Raw genomic sequence first — 18027 nt, 5'->3', positions numbered from 1 at the left:
GTTGTTTATGCTGCTCGACATCAGGACAGACTTTTGAGTGGACGTTTCAGGATGCCAAAAAAGGCCTCAGTAACGCCTGGTGTTGAGAGCACCACCCGCTGCATGTTAGGTGCGAGCAGTGCACCCGCACAGTGGCCTGACTGCTGCCGTTTAGTTGAGAACATTTTTACAAGACTCTGTGATCTTCATCCAGGCCCGGTAAGAAAAGGGAAGAGAGCGGTTTCAAGGTGGTCCTTAATTCTGAGGGACTATCATAAGATTAGGCAGCTTGTTGTTGGTAACTCCCTGGTGATGCAGGGAACAGAGATACAGCTGGTGGAAGTGAACCAGAACACCCTCGTCGAATGGCACAACAACAGGCAGAAGAGTCAGGGGCTCTCTGTGCTGCTCCAGGGCACTGCATTGCCTCCAGCCCTCCCTGACTCAGAAGAGCCTCTTCAGGAGGCAAGAGCACTCCCCGCTGCACCCATCCCAGCACAACAGGAACACAAATACTGGCTTCCAGCGAGTACAGCAGGTCAGGCGCAACAAAGGCTGGCAGCCTCTAAACAGCCCCCGCAGCTTCCACGTCCCATCTTGCTAAAGGGGCCAGTGAAGAGGCATTTGTTTGTCACACCCCCTGCACAAGGACCCTACCTGGCACCTCAGTTCTTTGCACAACCAGGACAAACTCTAAATCTGGTACCAGTAGTCCTTCCTTTGTCGGTGGTTCAGGGCACCTACCCACAAACCAGTGCGCCTACCACAACAGTGGAAGCAGGAGCCGGAGCCACTCCAAAGAGGCCATATAGGCGAACTGTAGAGGCAAACACGTGTAAAAAGTGTGGCCAGTTCCGCACTGCTGACACTGGACACAGCCATTACCATGGCAGAGTGTATTGTCCTCTGTCAGAATCTCTGACCAAAGACCAATGGTTGGAGGAAATGAGGAAAAAGTTCCCGAAATAATAATGTGCAATGTACTGTAAATAGTGAACACTTGTAAATTTTAATAGTTGTAAATAATAGTGGTACTGTAAATGCTGACAGTTGTAAATAATAGTAGTATTGTAAATAGTTAATAGTTGTCAATAATAGTGGTATTGTAAATGCTAAGAGTTGTCAATAATAGTGGTATTGTAAATGTTTATAGTTGTAAATAATAGTGGTATTGTAAATAGTTAACAGTTGTCAATAATAGTGGTATTGTAAATGTTAACAGTTGTCAATAATAGTGGTATTGTAAATGTTAACAGTTGTCAATAATAGTGGTATTGTAAATGCTGACAGTTGTAAATAATAGTAGTATTGTAAATGTTTATAGTTGTAAATAATAGTGGTACTGTAAATAGTTAATAGTTGTCAATAATAATGGTATTGTAAATAGTTTCAAATATTGTTTTTTAAAGTATCAATATATTACTCTGTGTTTACTGTAAATAGTAATAAATCCTGCAAAGTCTTTCAAAAGTTTTTCTTTATTTCTTTTTTCCATGAACAAACAAAACTGGTTTACAGCAAATGACAGTTCGTGTAAAACAGCACAATAATAATAATTGTGATGATGATGATGATGACATTTTATAATAGTAACATGGTATGTTATTTACAAGTTAATTAACTTGACACTTGGAAAAAAGAAAGAAAAGAGGTATATGTATATGAAATGTGCCATGTCTTGCCTGATTATTTACAACCTAAACTTTTGGGGAAAGGGCAAGGGGAACAACAGGTAATAGAGTTCCTTGAGTGTCAGTAGCCCAGCTTTATAACTGGGGAATACCCCCAACTCTGGAAGTGATGTCCAAATAAGGTAGAAGACTTTTGAGTGGACGTTTCAGGATGCCAAAAAAGCACTCAATAACGCCTGGTGTTGAGAGCACCTCCCGCTGCATGTTAGGTGCGAGCAGTGCACCCGCACAGTGACTGCTGCCGTTTAGTTGAGAACATTTTTACAAGACTCTGTGATCTTCATCCAGGCCCGGTAAGAAAAGGGAAGAGAGCAGATTCAAGGTGGTCCTTAATTCTGAGGAACTATCATAAGATTAGGCATCTTGTCGTTGGTAACTCCCTAGTGATGCAGGGAACAGAGATTCAGTTGGTGGAAGTGAACCAGAACACCCTCATCCAATGGCACAACAACAGGCAGAAGAGTCAGGGACTCTCTGTGCTGCTCCAGGGCACTGCATTGCCTCCAGCCCTCCCTGAGTCAGAAGAGCCTCTTCAGGAGGCAAGAGCACTCCCTGCTGCACCCATCCCAGCACGACAGGAACATGAATACCGGCTGCAAGTGGCTCCTCTCTGTTTACATCCAGGATATTTTAACAAGGCTGGAACACATCAATGCCAGAATAACATTGACCAGGTTCTCTTATCTGCCTTCCCGCTTAAAATAAGGTTCCACTGAGTCCCACGCCTGTCAGCGTGCATATTTGAGTGGGATGCAGCTGATTTTGCTCTGTTGCGTGAAGCAAGAAGACAGCGGCTTCAATCCCAGGGCCTGTCCTCCCCTACTGATGATGACATCAATAAACATCTATGTAGGGAGGAGCTTGCGCTCAACTGCCCACCACTCAGCTGCAAGATATGCACTGGTTTCTTGTGAGAATCTGTCAGAAGTGGGATTCGAACCCACGCCTCCAGTGGAGACTGCGACCTTAACGCAGCGCCTTGGACCCCTCGGCCATCCTGACTGTATAAACCTGTCAGTTGTGGAACTTTTGCTCTGTAACATGACATTGTACATTAGCAATGTCAAGATTTTGTACACGATGCAATGACATAGCATGGCTCCACTTTGGTTGCAACGCAACGTCAGTCAGTGAGGTGCTGCATTGGGCCAGAATCTTACCTGCCTTCCCGCTTAAAATAAGGTCCCATCGAGATTTGAACTCGGATCATTGGATTCAGAGTGATACCCATTACACCATGGAACCTCTACAAACGTGGCTGTGGTCACTGTGCAACAGTTTCTTACAGGTTCTTCGACCCCATGCATGAAAAAGACAAAGACAAAAACTTCATCCAATGGGACTACTATATACAAACACATTCTGGCTTTGGCAGTTAAGACTGTAATGACTTACAGCCGTTCACACATACAGAATGAAAAGCTGGCGAATGAAAAGCATGGTCACTAAGTAGATCAACTCACGTCACTTGGAGCCAGACTGTCCTCACACAACTGTACTTGGCTCACAGATCAGAATTTCGGGTCATCCTCACACAAAAGTGAGTAACGTCTCTTTTCTCTGTTGCCTTGCCAAATAGTACGTAAAACATTCTTATTGATAAATCTGTTTATGTGACATCCGGGTGATCCGGTGGAGGCCTGGGTAACAGCCCAACACGGGTTTTAAAGCAGTTGAGGGAGAACCACACAGAGGAGTGGCTGCATTGTGTGGCAAGGTACACCACAGAGTGCATGGACTGATCCAGGACTGTTGACCATGAACCTGAGCCTCCATACCCTGCTGTGGTGCCGAGCTGTAACTGGATCCTCTCCGTTTACAGTCAGGATATTTTAACAAGGCTGGAGGACATCATGGTCAGAATAACATCGACAAAGTTCTCTTATCTGCCTTCCCGCTTAAAACAAGGTCCCACCGAGATTTGAACTCGGATCGCTGGATTCAGAGTCCAGAGTGCTAACCATTACACCATGGAACCACTACAAAGGTGGCTCAGGCCGTTGTGCAACAGTTTCTTACATGATATCACCATGTATGTGTGTAAAAACTTGCTGTCAGAAGTGGGATTCGACTCCATGCATGAAAAAGACAGCCGACAAAGACTTCATCCACCAGGACTACTGTATACAAACACATTGTGGCTTTAGCATGGGTTAAGACTGTAATGACTGACAGCCGTTCACACATACAGAATGAAAAGCTGGGATAATGACAGGCTGCTATTGGTTGTGAATGGGACCTGGCAGAGCAGCAGCTGGAGTTTCATGGGAGGCCTGTGACTGCCAAGTACTTTTCCCCTAACATAGGGTGAACACACGCCTCCAGTGGAGACTGCAACCTTAACGCAGCGCCTGCCTTCAGCTCCTCGGTTGTTGGTCGGCCTGAAACCAGGGATGGTCCTCATTCCACTCCAGACCTCTCTGATGTTGTTCTGCTGGAGTTTCCACTCCAGCTTCCTCCTGTACTTCTCCTTAGCCTCCCTGATCTTTACTTCTCATGATCCTCCCTGGATCGTTCTCACCTCGTCCCTGTTGCCAGCTCTGAAATGTCATTGAAGATCCATCCTCTGCGTGTTTTTCTCCAGATTTCAGCGGGGATCTCCGATGATCTGGTCTCCAAGCCGGCCGGCTTCAGAGCGATCAGCTGATCTCTGGAGTAAACAAAGCGGCCCAGAAGTTGCTGCGCGACTGTCCGATGTTTGAATGAAAGTAATTCCAGAGTGAAAAAAAGTACCAGAACTCTCTCCACCAGCATGTTTGAAGAGGGCACAACTTTAAAAGTCAGTCCTTAAAAAAGTTCTGAGTTAAATAAAGAAATAAAGGAGAAAAGTAAGAAAAAGGAGAAAACAAACAGGAGCGACTGTAAAAGGCTGCATGCACGTCGGCGCATGGACACTTATTTCTTCAGTCAGTAAGGGTCTGCATTGGCCCAGAGTGCAAACCATTACACCATCGAACCACTACAAGGGTGGCCCAGGCCGTTGTGCAACAGTTTCTTACATGATATCACCATGTATGTGTGTAAAAACTTGCTGTCAGAAGTGGGATTCATCCGACACACTACTGTATACAAACACACTGTAGCTTTAGCATGGGTTAAGACTGTAATGACTTACAGCCGTTCACACATACAGAAAGAAAAGCTGGGATAACGACAGGCTGCTATTGGTTGTGAATGGAACCTGGCATTGCAGTAGCTGGAGTGAACAATGGCTGACTTTCAAATTGTAATACTAACAATAATTTAAAGGAAACAGTTCCTCTTTCCTGTGAATATGTCAGAAGTGGGATTCGAACCCACGCCTCCATTGGAGACTACGACCTGAACGTAGCGCCTTAGACCGCTCTGCCATCCTGACTGTACTGTTGATGACAGATATGTTCCGTTTCAAAATGTTCAGTAGCCCAGCCTTATAACTGGGGAATACCCCCAGCTTTGGAAGCGATGTCCAAATAAGGTAATGTACGTCACTCAGCACGTATCTGCCACTATCCTCCATTGAGAACTGCAGTTTGCCGGTTCGAAACCCGTCCGAGACATGTCCAAAAAATGTAAAAAAACATCAAAAGTTTCCTATTTGTGTTCAGGCAGCTAGAAATACGTGCATCAAATATATATGGATACAAAATAGCCAAACTTTGCCCCTTTTCCCCCTCTTTGATGGACGAATGTTCCCCAGCTTCTGGGCCATCCTGACTGTGCAACCTTTGTGTTATGGAAATTTCACCATGTAATATGATATGGTAGATTGCATTTGTGATGATTTAGTACACTACGCAATCATACACCATGGCTCAACTGTGGTCGCAATGCAACGTCAATCAGTCAGGTGCTGCACTGGTCAGGAAACAAAGACTGCAAATGCAACAAGATCAGACGAAGTTCTGTGATAATCCATTAGTGATTCTCTTATCTGCCTTCCCGCTTAAAACAAGGTCCCACCGAGATTTGATGTCGGATTGCTGGATTCAGAGTCCAGAGTGCTAACCATTACACCATGGAACCTATATATAGGTGACCCAGCCGCTCACAGGAGCATGGCCGCATAAGAGGGCACGGCGGGTCCGGGACGTGGACAGGATCTACAATATGGTGGCAGAGACACTAACCTGCACCAAATGTAGATTAACTCACGTCTCTTGGAGCCAGACTGTCCTCACACAACTGGACTTGGCTCACAGATCAGAATTTCGGGCCTACTGTATACAAATTATTGGTTATGATTGGTTGTATTGGTTGTGAATAGAACCTGGCATTACAGCAGCTGGAGTGAACAATGGCTGACTTTCAAATTATAATATTAACAATGCTTTTGAGGAGACAGTTCCAGTTTCCTGTGAAAATATGTCAGAAGTGGGATTCAAACCCACGCCTCCATTGGAGACTGTGACCTGAATGTTAGCTGTCGCAGGATCGGCTGTCAACATTCAGAAATGTTACGGCCTATAAGATTTGTGGCTTCAACATGCGGCGACCAATCTTGTTAGCGCATTCTCCCTGGCTTTCAACATTTGTCTAATCACGGCGCAGAAATATTGACGGAGTGTCTTGAAAGGGGTGTTCAATAAAGTTGAATACAGAGCGCAAGCTGGGAAAGATCGGTCACGCAAATAGAGTCAATTCAAGCGGCACGGTGAGTATTTACATATCTACTACAGTGCTGTATATGATGTAACTTAAAGTATAGAAGTAATTTCACCAGTTATATCATGTTGTCATCAACATTACAAACCCTCCGTTAGCGTTCTTGCCCGCCGGCCTTTAGCTAATGTTATCTATTACGGTGGCTTTTGGGTAACGTTAGGCTGTTAATACAGCATTTGGGGAACAATATGTTGACTATGAAGCAGAATATTCTTTACCAAATCCTTTAAATTCAGATGTATAAACGAATGTATTGGCGGGCTTCTGCAGAAAGCGATGAAAAAGGCGTATATGTACGTTAGCTTGCTAACGTTCATTTTGACTTCCGAGCCTTTTTAAGGCCAGTGTTGCTCATGCAATAAACAATCGTTCTCACATAATGACAGTTTTCATTTGTATAGACTAGGCCACGTTCATGGTGATAATGTCAACGCTTTACAAAAGTTCAAGGTAGTTAGCTACACTGTAACAGCTAACGTACCTAACCTAACTTCGATTAAGTGACACAATTTTCATGCGTATAATACTTTCATGGTTATCATTTAGTGTTAAACATATTCCTCACACAATCACTAGTGTATGTGCAGTCAGGCTCTTCTAACCCTTCTGAGAACAGGTGACAGGAATGTAGGCCTAATATAATAAAAACGTCAATATCATATCCGTTATATGAAACGCCAGATTAGTGAAACTGCTGAGCTATTTACCATCGTTAATATTACCAAACGTTAAAAAAAATGCAAAAGAACGTATACAGCTAACTTTCTACTTCATGATATTTCCCACCACACACTGTAAGAATACATTTTTATAAAGGAAATCCAGTTAATTCATGAGCTGTATTTCAAACACAGACACAATACACCCTAGGTGGTTTATGCCAAGTTTTTCATTGGATTATTACAATTACAAGGCGGTGGTGTTGCTTTCATGTTCCAGCACTTACTTTATTTTCAGGTATTAGTTATTATTTATCAGGTATTGGTTGCATTCTGTTATCTGCCTTCCCGCTTAAAATAAGGTTCCACTGAGATTTGAACTCCGATCGCTGGATACAGAGTCCAGAGTGCTAGCCATTACACCATGGAACCTCTACAAAGGTGGCCCAGGCCGTTGTGCAACAATTTCTTACATTATATCACCATGCATGTGTGTAAAAACTTGCTGTCAGAAGTGGGATTGATGCAACATCAAATGGGCCTACTGTATACAAATTATTGGTTATGATTGGCTATATTGGTTGTGAATGGAACTTGGCATTGCAGCAGCTGGAGTGAACAATGGCTGAGTTTCAAATTGTAATACTAACAATACTTTAGAGGAGACAGTTCTAGTTTCCCGCGAAAATATGTCAGAAGTGGGATTGGAACCCACGCCTCCATTGGAGACTGTGACCTGAACGCTAGCTGCCGCCGGATCGGCTGTCAACATTCAGAAATGTTGAAGAATTACGGCCTATAAGAGTCGTGGCTTCAACATTCGGCGACCAATCTTGTTAGCGCATTCTCCCTGGCTTTCAACATTTGACTAATCACGGTGCAGAAATATTGACGAAATGTCTCCCCGGCTTTCAACATTTCGCTAATCATGGCGCAGAAATGTTGACGCAGTGTCATGAAAGGGGCGTTCAATAAAGTTGAATACAGAGCGCAAGATCGGTCACGCAAATAGAGTCAATTCAAGCGGCATGGTGAGTATTTACACATCTATTACAGTGTTGTATATGACTTAAAGTATGGAAGTAATTTCACCAGTTATATCATGTTGTCATCAACATTACAAACCCTCCGTTATCTGTCGGGAATTTCGCTAACGTTAGTTTTTGCCAGCCGGCCTTTAGCTAATGTTATCTATTACGGTGGCTTTTAGGTAACGTTAGGCTATTAGTACAGCATTTGGGGAACAACATGTTCAACAACAACAATAGTTTTTACCAAATCTTTTAAATTCTGATGTATAAACGAATGTATTGGCGGGATTCTGCAGAAAGCGGTGAAAAAGGCGGAAACGTACGTTAGCCTGCTAACGTTCTTTTTGACTTCCGAGCCTTTTAAAGGCCAGTGTTGCTCATGCAATAAACAATCGTTTTCAGGGCCACGTTCATGGTGATAATGTCAACGCTTTACACAAGTTCAAGGTAGTTAGCTACACTGTAACAGCTAACGTACCTAACCTTAACTTCGGTTAAGTGACACAATTTTCATGCATATAATACTTTCATGGTTATCATTTAGTGTTAAACATATTCCTCACACAATCACTAGTGCATGTGCAGTCAGGCTCTTCTAATTAATATTACCAAACATTAAAATAATTGCAGAAGAAGGTATACAGCTAACTTTCTAAATCATGATATTTCCCACCACACACTGTAAGAATACATGTTTATAAAGGAAATCAGGTTAATTAATGAGCTGTATTTCAAACACAGACGCAATACACCCTAGGTGGTTTACGCCAAGTTTTTCATAGGGCTATGACAATATTACAAGGCAGTGATCTTGCTTTCATGTTCCAACACTTATGTTGTTTTCAGGCATTCAAAAAATGTTAATGCATTTATGTCACCAAAGGCAATGTCTTCAAAATCAAAATCCCACAAAGCGATGGCAGACTCAGAGTGGATGGCACGCTTAAGAAAGTTTGCCAGCTCTGGGGCCTGGCCTGCCGGCGAGGGAAACAGACCGGCTCCCAGGCAAAAGAAGTGGTATGAGCTGTGTCAAAGGGTATGAGTATATTCATGGCACAGTACATTGTATTCATTGTTATTTACGCTCACAATGCATTTTACTCACTATAGGGTTAGGGTTGTATCAAAAAAACAAAACAATAAAAGGATCCTATGAGTTAACGTGTAATAAGCAAATCATTTTCATCAGATCTCTGTAACTACACAAATGCAAATCAATGATTTAATATGTGTTCAATTCAATCAAATGTACAACTATCATCTTTAGATCGACAAATGTCCAATGGAGTGCCATGGACAGACGTCCTTGTTTGGGCAAGCAAGGACGTGCACGTGTGGATTCCACACTCAGAAGGTAACCCTGTTCAATTAAAGACTCAAGTAGTGTGTGTGTGTGTGTGTGTGTGCATGCATATCAGTAAATGAACTAATTAGTGATGTATCTACTCTGCCATGCCACAGCCAACTGGAGCAAGGATTGCCACCGTGGGGAAACAGACTGCAGCAGTGTGTCCGGGTTCGGTCCAAGCCACGGTGGGGCAACAGACTGCAGCAATGGGTCCGGGTCCGGCCCAAGCCACCATGGGGCAACAGACTGCAGCAGTGTGTCCGGGTTCGGTCCAAGCCACCGTGGGGCAACAGACTGCAGCAGTGGGTCCGGCCCAAGCCACTGTGGGGCAACAGACTGCAGCAGTGGGTCCGGCCCAAGCCACCGTGGGGCAACAGACTGCAGCAGTGGGTCCGGTTCCTGCCCAAGCCACCGTGGGGCAACAGACTGCAGCAGTGGGACAAGTGCTGGGAGTGCAGGGTCATAAACAGCGACCAATATTGAATTTATCAATGGTATTTGGATTTGTTACTGAATATTTGACGCTTTATTCACTGAATGATAGTTTGACAATACAGTCCTCTCATGACACGGCCCTTTGCTTTTTTGCCTTTCAGTTTACCAAGTCAAGATTTGGGGGGTCTCATGGTGCTGCTGCGAAGCCAAATCTCAGCAAAGCTAGAAGAGTAACCCAGGTAAATCGAGATCAAATAGCAGCTGTTTAAATTGTGTTATTGTTACAAGTTACTTAGACGGAATTCTTTATAGACCCAAGTCACTGACCCCACCAGTTCTCCAGCCAGCATTGCTGTCCCAGTGAGTACTGATGTAACTCACTTTTTGAATACAGTATTTGTATTTCTACACACATTTTTTATTAGTATTGAAAAGCTTTCAAATGAGAAATGAAACTTGAAAGCTAAATAACAGTGTTTCATGTAGAGCAGCTGTATGAAATAATAACTTACACTAGGATATTCTTTGCCATGCTTTAACAGGCTCCAGACCCTCAGACTGTTGCTCAAGCTTCAGTGCCTGTCCCAGTGTGCCACTGTGTCAGTAAGTCATTTAACTTTTAATTTCATACTGTGTAGAGCATCAGCAGTGTCTTTTAGCAGTAATAAGTATGTTTATACATTGTTTTGTTATTGCACAGACGGCTGACTCCAGGACAGAGACAGTTGAAGCGTCACCATCTCAGCTGCCCCGTTTGTGGTCTGAAGGCTTGCCACCTGAGGACCACAAGTGGATTGTCAAGACTGTGCTGAAGTTGGGCCCTAAAGGAAGGCTAGAGCTTCAACACAACCTGAAGCTCTGGTACTTTCCACCACAGCCGAGCCATGTGTACCAACAGGCTCCTGCTCCAGACTGTTTTTTTGCCCACCCACCTCTTGTCTGGATGCCCTACAGATTGTGGAAGGTGAAGATGGTCTGTGCCAACCCTGCCTGTGGGCAGCACCAGCTCACAGGAGCAGGGCTGCATAAGAGGGCACGGCGGGTCCTGGACATGGACAGGATCTACAATATGGTGGCAGAGACACTAACCTGCACCAAATGTAGATCAACTCACGTCTCTTGGAGCCAGACTGTCCTCACACAACTGGACTTGGCTCACAGATCAGAATTTCGGGTCATCCTCACACAAAAGTGAGTAACGTCTCTTTTCTCTGTTGCCTTGTCAAATAGATATTATGCAAAACATTCTTATTGATAAATCTGTTTATGTCCAAGGTATGCGTGTGACATCCGGGTGATCCGGCTTCTGCGGGAGAGAGGCCTGGGTAACGGCCCAACGAGGGTTTTAAAGCAATTGAGGGAGAACCAGACAGAGGAGTGGCTGCATCGCGTGGCAAGGTGCACCACAGAGTGCATGGACTTCCTCCAGCGTCCAAGACCGTTGCCCATGGCATTCCCTGAGCCTCCAGACCCTGCTGTGGTGCCGAGCTGTAAGTGGCTCCTCTCCGTTTACAGCCAGGATATTTTAACAAGGCTGGAGGTCATCAAAGCCAGGATAACATCGACTCACGGCACCATTCTTAAAATGCAATCCACCAAAAAGGTTAAACAATCTTTTTTCTTTGAAATAGGTTACTGATATTATTAACTCCTGCCTGTATTTCAGTAATTCTGAGTCATGTTCACAGAGGCCAATACATTTTGTGTGCTTCAGATCACCAAGAAGCTTGCCGGAACAGCACAGGGTACAGCACTCTGGCTCACCTCTGTGGGAAAGGAGTACGGTCAGATTCTCATCAGTGTGCTGACTGCTCAGGAGGGAGCTGGCCTGAACATGATGGCAACAGACCTGGTGAAGAGATACCAGCAGGCCGGTGTGGATCCCCCTGTTGCCTTATACGTGGCCTGTGGCTGCTGCACTGACGCAGGGGAGACCAAGCTCAAGGCCAGATTCAGCGGGTGGCCAGACCTTACTATAAGGTTGGATATCTGGCACTTCATGCGCCGACTTGCCGTGGGATGCACAACAGATGCTCATCAGCTGTACCCAATCTTTATGTCACGCCTGTCAGCGTGCATATTTGAGCGGGATGCAGCTGATTTAGCTCTGTTGCATGAAGCAAAAAGACAGCAGCTTCAATCCCAGGGTCTGTCTAGCCCAACTGACGACGACATCCAGGGAGGAGCTGGCTCCCCATTGCCGGAGGAGGACCAGTGGAGAGGAAACCACCACTGCAGGATATGCACCAGTTTCCTGTGAAAATCTGTCAGAAGTGGGATTCGAACATCAATCAGTTAGGTGTTGCATTGGTCCAAAGTGTTAACCATTACACCATGGAACCTCTACAAAGGTGGCCCAGGTCGCTGTGCAACAGTTTCTTACATGATATCACCATGTATGTGTGTAAAAACTTGCTGTCAGAAGTGGGATTCATCCGACACACTACTGTATACAAACACACTGTAGCTTTAGCATGGGTTAAGACTGTAATGACTTTCAGCCGTTCACACATACAGAACGAAAAGCTGGGATAAGTACAGGCTGCTATTGGTTGTGAATGGAACCTGGCATTGCAGTAGCTGGAGTGAACAATGGCTGACTTTCAAATTGTAATACTAACAATAATTTAAAGGAGACAGTTCCAGTTTACTGTGAAAATATGTCAGAAGTGGGATTCGAACCCACGCCTCCATTGGAGACTACGACCTGAACGTAGCGCCTTAGACCGCTCGGCCATCCTGACTGTGCTGCTGGTGATGGAAATGTTCTGGCATGTGAGCACGTGGACAGACTTGCTGAGTACTTGGTGGCGCTTTGGGGGTCAGACCGCTCTCTGTCTCAGCAACCAGCAGGCAAGTGTGATTATAGCACTGTGGGGGAGCCTGGACGAAGGGGACAAGAAGCGGGTTGTTTATGCTGCTCGACATCAGGACAGACTTTTGAGTGGACGTTTCAGGACGCCAAAAAAGGCCTCAGTAACGCCTGGTGTTGAGAGCACCACCCGCTGCATGTTAGGTGCGAGCAGTGCACCCACACAGTGGCCTGACTGCTGCCGTTTAGTTGAGAACATTTTTATAAGACTCTTCATCCAGGCCCGGTAAGAAAAGGGAAGAGAGCGGATTCAAGGTGGTCCTTACTTCTGAGGGACTATCATAAGATTAGGCAGCTTGTTGTTGGTAACTCCCTGGTGATGCAGGGAACAGAGATTCAGCTGGTTGAAGTGGACCAGAACACCCTCATCCAATGGCACAACAACAGGCAGAAGAGTCAGGGGCTCTCTTTGCTGCTCCAGGGCACTGCATTGCCTCCAGCCCTCCCTGAGTCAGAAGAGCCTCTTCAGGAGGCAAGAGTACTCCCTGCTGCACCCATCCCAGCACAACAGGAATGGCTGCAAGTGGCTCCTCTCTGTTTACAGCCAGGATATTTTAACAGGGCTGGAACACATCAATGCCAGAATAACATTGACCAGGTTCTCTTATCTGCCTTCCCGCTTAAAACAAGGTCCCACTGAGTCCCATGCCTGTCAGCGTGCATATTTGAGCGGGATGCAGCTGATTTTGCTCTGTTGCGTGAAGCAAAAAGACAGCGGCTTCAATCCCAGGGCCTGTCCTCCCCTACTGATGACGACATCAAAAAACATCTGTGCAGAGAGGAGCTTGCTCTCAACTGCCCACCACTCAGCTGCAAGATACGCATTGTTTTCCTGTGAAAATCTGTCAGATGTGGGATTCGAACCCACGCCTCCAGTGGAGACTGCGACCTTAACGCAGCGCCTTGGACCCCTCGGCCATCCTGACTGTATAAACCTGTCAGTAGTGGAACTTTTGCTCTGTAACATGACATAGTACATTAGCAATGTCAAGATTTCGTACACTATGCAACGACATAGCATGGCTCCACTTTGGTTGCAACGCAACGTCAGTCAGTGAGGTGCTGTATTGGTCCAGAATCTTACCTGCCTTCCCGCTTAAAATAAGGTCCCATCGAGATTGGGACATTGGATTCAGAGTGCTAACCATTACACCATGGAACCTCTACAAACGTGGCTGAGGTCACTGTGCAACAGTTTCTTACATGATATCACCGTGTATGTTTGTCAAATGTGGGATTCGACCCCATGCATGAAAAAGACAGCCTACAAAAACTTCATCCAATGGGACTACTGTATACAAACACATTCTGGCTTTGGCAGTTAAGAATGTAATGACTTACAGCCGTTCACACATACAGAATGAAAAGCTGGCGAATGAAATGCATGCGCACTAAGTAGATCAACTCACGTCACTTGGAGCCAGACTGTCCTCACACAACTGGACTGGGCTCACAGATCAGAATTTCGGGTCATCCTCACACAAAAGTGAGTAACGTCTCTTTTCTCTGTTGCCTTGCCAAATAGTACGTAAAACATTTTTACTGATAAATCTGTTTAAGTGACATACGGGTGATCTGGTGGAGGCCCGGGTAACAGCCCAACGCGGGTTTTAAAGCAGTTGAGGGAGAACCACACAGAGGAGTAGCTGCATCGCGTGGCAAGGTACACCACAGAGTGCATGGATTGATCCAGGACTGTTGCCCATGAACCTGAGCCTCCAGACCCTGCTGTGGTGCCGAGCTGTAACTGGCTCCTCTCCGTTTACAGTCAGGATGAAGGTCATCAAAGCCAGAATAACATCGACCAGGTTCACTTATCTGCCTTCCCGCTTAAAACAAGGTTCCACCGAGATTTGAACTCAGATCGCTGGATTCAGAGTGCAAAGTGCTAACCATTACACCATGGAACCTCTACAAAGGTGGCCCAGGCCGTTGTGCAACAGTTTCTTACATGATATCACCATGTATGTGTGTAAAAACTTGCTGTCAGAAGTGGGATTCATCCGACACACTACTGTATACAAACACACTGTAGCTTTAGCATGGGTTAAGACTGTAATGACTTTCAGCCGTTCACACATACAGAACGAAAAGCTGGGTTAACGACAGGCTGCTATTGGTTGTGAATGGAACCTGGCATTGCAGTAGCTGGAGTGAACAATAGCTGACTTTCAAATTGTAATATTAACAATAATTTAAAGGAGACAGTTCTACTTTTCTGTGAAAATATGTCAGAAGTGGGATTCCACCCACGCCTCCATTGGAGACTACGACCTGAACGTAGTGCCTTAGACTGCACGACCATCCTGACTGTGCTGTTAGTGACAGAAATGTTCTGCCATCACAGCACGTGGACAGACTTGCTGAGTACTTGGTGGCGCGTGGGGTCAGACCGCTCTCTGTCTCAGCAACCAGCAGGGAAGTGCGATTATAGCACTGCGGGGGAGCCTGGACGAAGGGGACAAGAAGTGGGTTGTTTATGCTGCTCGACATCAGGACAGACTTTTGAGTGGACGTTTCAGGACGCCAAAAAAGGCCTCAGTAACGCCTGGTGTTGAGAGCACCACCCGCTACATGTTAGATGCGAGCTGATTTTGCTCTTTTGCGTGAAGCAAAAAGACAGCGACTTCAATCCTAGGGCCTGTCCTACCCTACTGATGACGACATCAATAAATATCTATGTAGGGAGGAGCTTGCTCTCAACATCCCACCACTCAGCTGCAACATACGCACTGGTTTCTTGTGAAAATCTGTCGGAAGTGGGATTAGAACCACACCTCCAGTAGAGACTGCGACCTTAACGCAGCGCCTTGGACCCCTCGGCCATCCTGACCGTATAAACCTGTCAATAGTGGAACTTTTGCTCTGTAACATGACATAGTACATTAGCAATGTCAAGATTTCGTACACTATGCAATGACATAGCATGGCTCCACTTTGGTTGCAACGCAACGTCAGTCAGTGAGGTGCTGCATTGGTCCAGAATCTTACCTGCCTTCCTGCTTAAAATAAGGTCCCATCGAGATTTGAACTCGGATCATTGGATTCAGAGTGCTAACCATTACACCATGGAACCTCTACAAACGTGGCTGAGGTTGCTGTGCAACAGTTTCTTACATGATATCACCGTGTATGTTTGTCAAATGTGGGATTCGACCCCATGCATGAAAAAGACTTCATCCAATGGGACTACAAACACATTCTGGCTTTGGCAGTTAAGACTGTAATGACTTACAGCCATTCATACATACAGAATGAAAAGCTGGCGAATGAAAAGCATGCGCACTAAGTAGATCAACTCACGTCACTTGGGGCCAGACTGTCCTCACACAACTGGACTTGGCTCACAGATCAGAATTTCAGGTCATCCTCACACAAAAGTGAGTAACGTCTCTTTTCTCGATTGCCTTGCCAAATGGATAGTACGTAAAACATTCTTATTGATAAATCTGTTCATGTGACATACGGGTGATCTGGTGGAGGCCCGGGTAACAGCCCAACGCGGGTTTTAAAGCAGTTGAGGGAGAACCACACAGAGGAGCAGCTGCATCGCGTGGCAAGGTACACCACAGAGTGCATGGACTGATCCAGGACTGTTGCCCATGAACCTGAGCCTCCAGACCCTGCTGTGGTGCCGAGCTGTAACTGGCTCCTCTCCGTTTACAGTCAGGATGGAGGTCATCAAAGCCAGAATAACATCGACCAGGTTCACTTATCTGCCTTCCCGCTTAAAACAAGGTTCCACCGAGATTTGAACTCAGATCGCTGAATTCAGAGTCCAAAGTGCTAACCATTACACCATGGAACCTCTACAAAGGTGGCCCAGGCCGTTGTGCAACAGTTTCTTACATGATATCACCATGTATGTGTGTAAAAACTTGCTGTCAGAAGTGGGATTCATCCGACACACTACTGTATACAAACACACTGTAGCTTTAGCATGGGTTAAGACTGTAATGACTTACAGCCGTTCACACATACAGAACGAAAAGCTGGGTTAACGACAGGCTGCTATTGGTTGTGAATGGAACCTGGCATTGCAGTAGCTGGAGTGAACAATAGCTGACTTTCAAATTGTAATATTAACAATAATTTAAAGGAGACAGTTCTACTTTTCTGTGAAAATATGTCAGAAGTGGGATTCCACCCACGCCTCCATTGGAGACTACGACCTGAACGTAGTGCCTTAGACTGCACGACCATCCTGACTGTGCTGTTAGTGACAGAAATGTTCTGCCATCACAGCACGTGGACAGACTTGCTGAGTACTTGGTGGCACTTTGGGGTCAGACCGCTCTCTGTCTCAGCTGCCAGCAGGGAAGTGCGATTATAGCACTGTGGGTGAGCCTGGACGAAAGGGACAAGAAGCGGGTGGTTTTTGCTGCTCGACATCAGCACAGACTTTTGAGCGGATGTTTCAGGACGCCAAAAAGGCACTCAATAACGGCTGGTGTTGAGAGCACCTCCCGCTGCATGTTAGATGCGAGTAGTGCACCTGCACAGTGGCCTGACTGCTGCCGTTTAGTTGAGACATTTTTATAAGACTCTGTGATCTTCATCCAGGCCCGGTAAGAAAAGGGAAGAGAGCGGATTCAAGGTGGTCCTTAATTCTGAGGGACTACCATAAGATTAGGCATATTGTCATTGGTAACACCCTGGTGATGCAGGGAACAGAGATTCAGTAGGTGGAAGTGAACCAGAACACCCTCATCCAGTGGCACAACAACAGGCAGAAGAGACAGGGGCTCTCTGTGCTGCTCCAGGGCACTGCATTGCCTCCAGCCCTCCCTGAGTCAGAAGAGCCTCTTCAGGAGGCAAGAGCACTCCCTGCTGCACCCATCCCAGCACGACAGGAACATGAATACCGGCTGCAAGTGGCTCCTCTCTGTTTACATCCAGGATATTTTAACAAGGCTGGAACACATCAATGCCAGAATAACATTGACCAGGTTCTCTTATCTGCCTTCCCGCTTAAAACTGAGTCCCACGCCTGTCAGCGTGCATATTTGAGCGGGATGCAGCTGATTTTGCTCTGTTGCGGGAAGCAACAAGACAGGGGCTTCAATCCCAGGGCCTGTCCTCCCATACTGATGACGACATAAATATAGGGAAGAGCTTGCTCTCAACTGCCCACCACTCAGCTGCAACATACACACTGGTTTCTTGTGAAAATCTGTCAGAAGTGGGATTAGAACCCACGCCTCCAGTGAAGTCTGCTACCTTAACGCAGCGCCTTGGACCCCTCGGCCATCCTGACTGTATTAACCTGTCAGTAGTGGAACTTTTGCTCTGTAACATGACATAGTACATTAGCAATGTCAAGATTTCGTACACTATGCAATGACATAGCATGGATTCACTTTGGTTG

The 18027-nt window shown here is 45.7% G+C and overlaps 8 non-coding genes across 8 annotated transcripts; all 8 read right to left on the bottom strand.

Annotated features, from left to right (window-relative positions):
- Positions 1 to 2589: 2589 nt before the first annotated feature.
- trnal-aag (transfer RNA leucine (anticodon AAG)) lies at positions 2590 to 2672 on the bottom strand. Its single transcript has one exon. It is a non-coding gene; the product is annotated as a tRNA-Leu (tRNA).
- A 904-nt stretch (positions 2673 to 3576) lies between these two features.
- trnaq-cug (transfer RNA glutamine (anticodon CUG)) lies at positions 3577 to 3648 on the bottom strand. The gene has a single exon. It is a non-coding gene; the product is annotated as a tRNA-Gln (tRNA).
- Positions 3649 to 4945: 1297 nt separating this feature from the next.
- On the bottom strand, positions 4946 to 5028 carry trnal-cag (transfer RNA leucine (anticodon CAG)). The gene has a single exon. It is a non-coding gene; the product is annotated as a tRNA-Leu (tRNA).
- A 7420-nt stretch (positions 5029 to 12448) lies between these two features.
- Positions 12449 to 12531, bottom strand: trnal-cag (transfer RNA leucine (anticodon CAG)). Its single transcript has one exon. It is a non-coding gene; the product is annotated as a tRNA-Leu (tRNA).
- A 971-nt stretch (positions 12532 to 13502) lies between these two features.
- On the bottom strand, positions 13503 to 13585 carry trnal-aag (transfer RNA leucine (anticodon AAG)). Its single transcript has one exon. It is a non-coding gene; the product is annotated as a tRNA-Leu (tRNA).
- Positions 13586 to 14497: 912 nt separating this feature from the next.
- Positions 14498 to 14569, bottom strand: trnaq-cug (transfer RNA glutamine (anticodon CUG)). The gene has a single exon. It is a non-coding gene; the product is annotated as a tRNA-Gln (tRNA).
- Positions 14570 to 16395: 1826 nt separating this feature from the next.
- On the bottom strand, positions 16396 to 16467 carry trnaq-cug (transfer RNA glutamine (anticodon CUG)). Its single transcript has one exon. It is a non-coding gene; the product is annotated as a tRNA-Gln (tRNA).
- A 1366-nt stretch (positions 16468 to 17833) lies between these two features.
- On the bottom strand, positions 17834 to 17916 carry trnal-aag (transfer RNA leucine (anticodon AAG)). The gene has a single exon. It is a non-coding gene; the product is annotated as a tRNA-Leu (tRNA).
- Positions 17917 to 18027: the final 111 nt, after the last annotated feature.

The sequence above is a fragment of the Enoplosus armatus genome, chromosome 22 (genome assembly GCF_043641665.1).
Source record: "Enoplosus armatus isolate fEnoArm2 chromosome 22, fEnoArm2.hap1, whole genome shotgun sequence".
Lineage (NCBI taxonomy): Eukaryota > Metazoa > Chordata > Actinopteri > Centrarchiformes > Enoplosidae > Enoplosus > Enoplosus armatus.
This window is presented reverse-complemented; position numbering and strand designations above follow the sequence as displayed.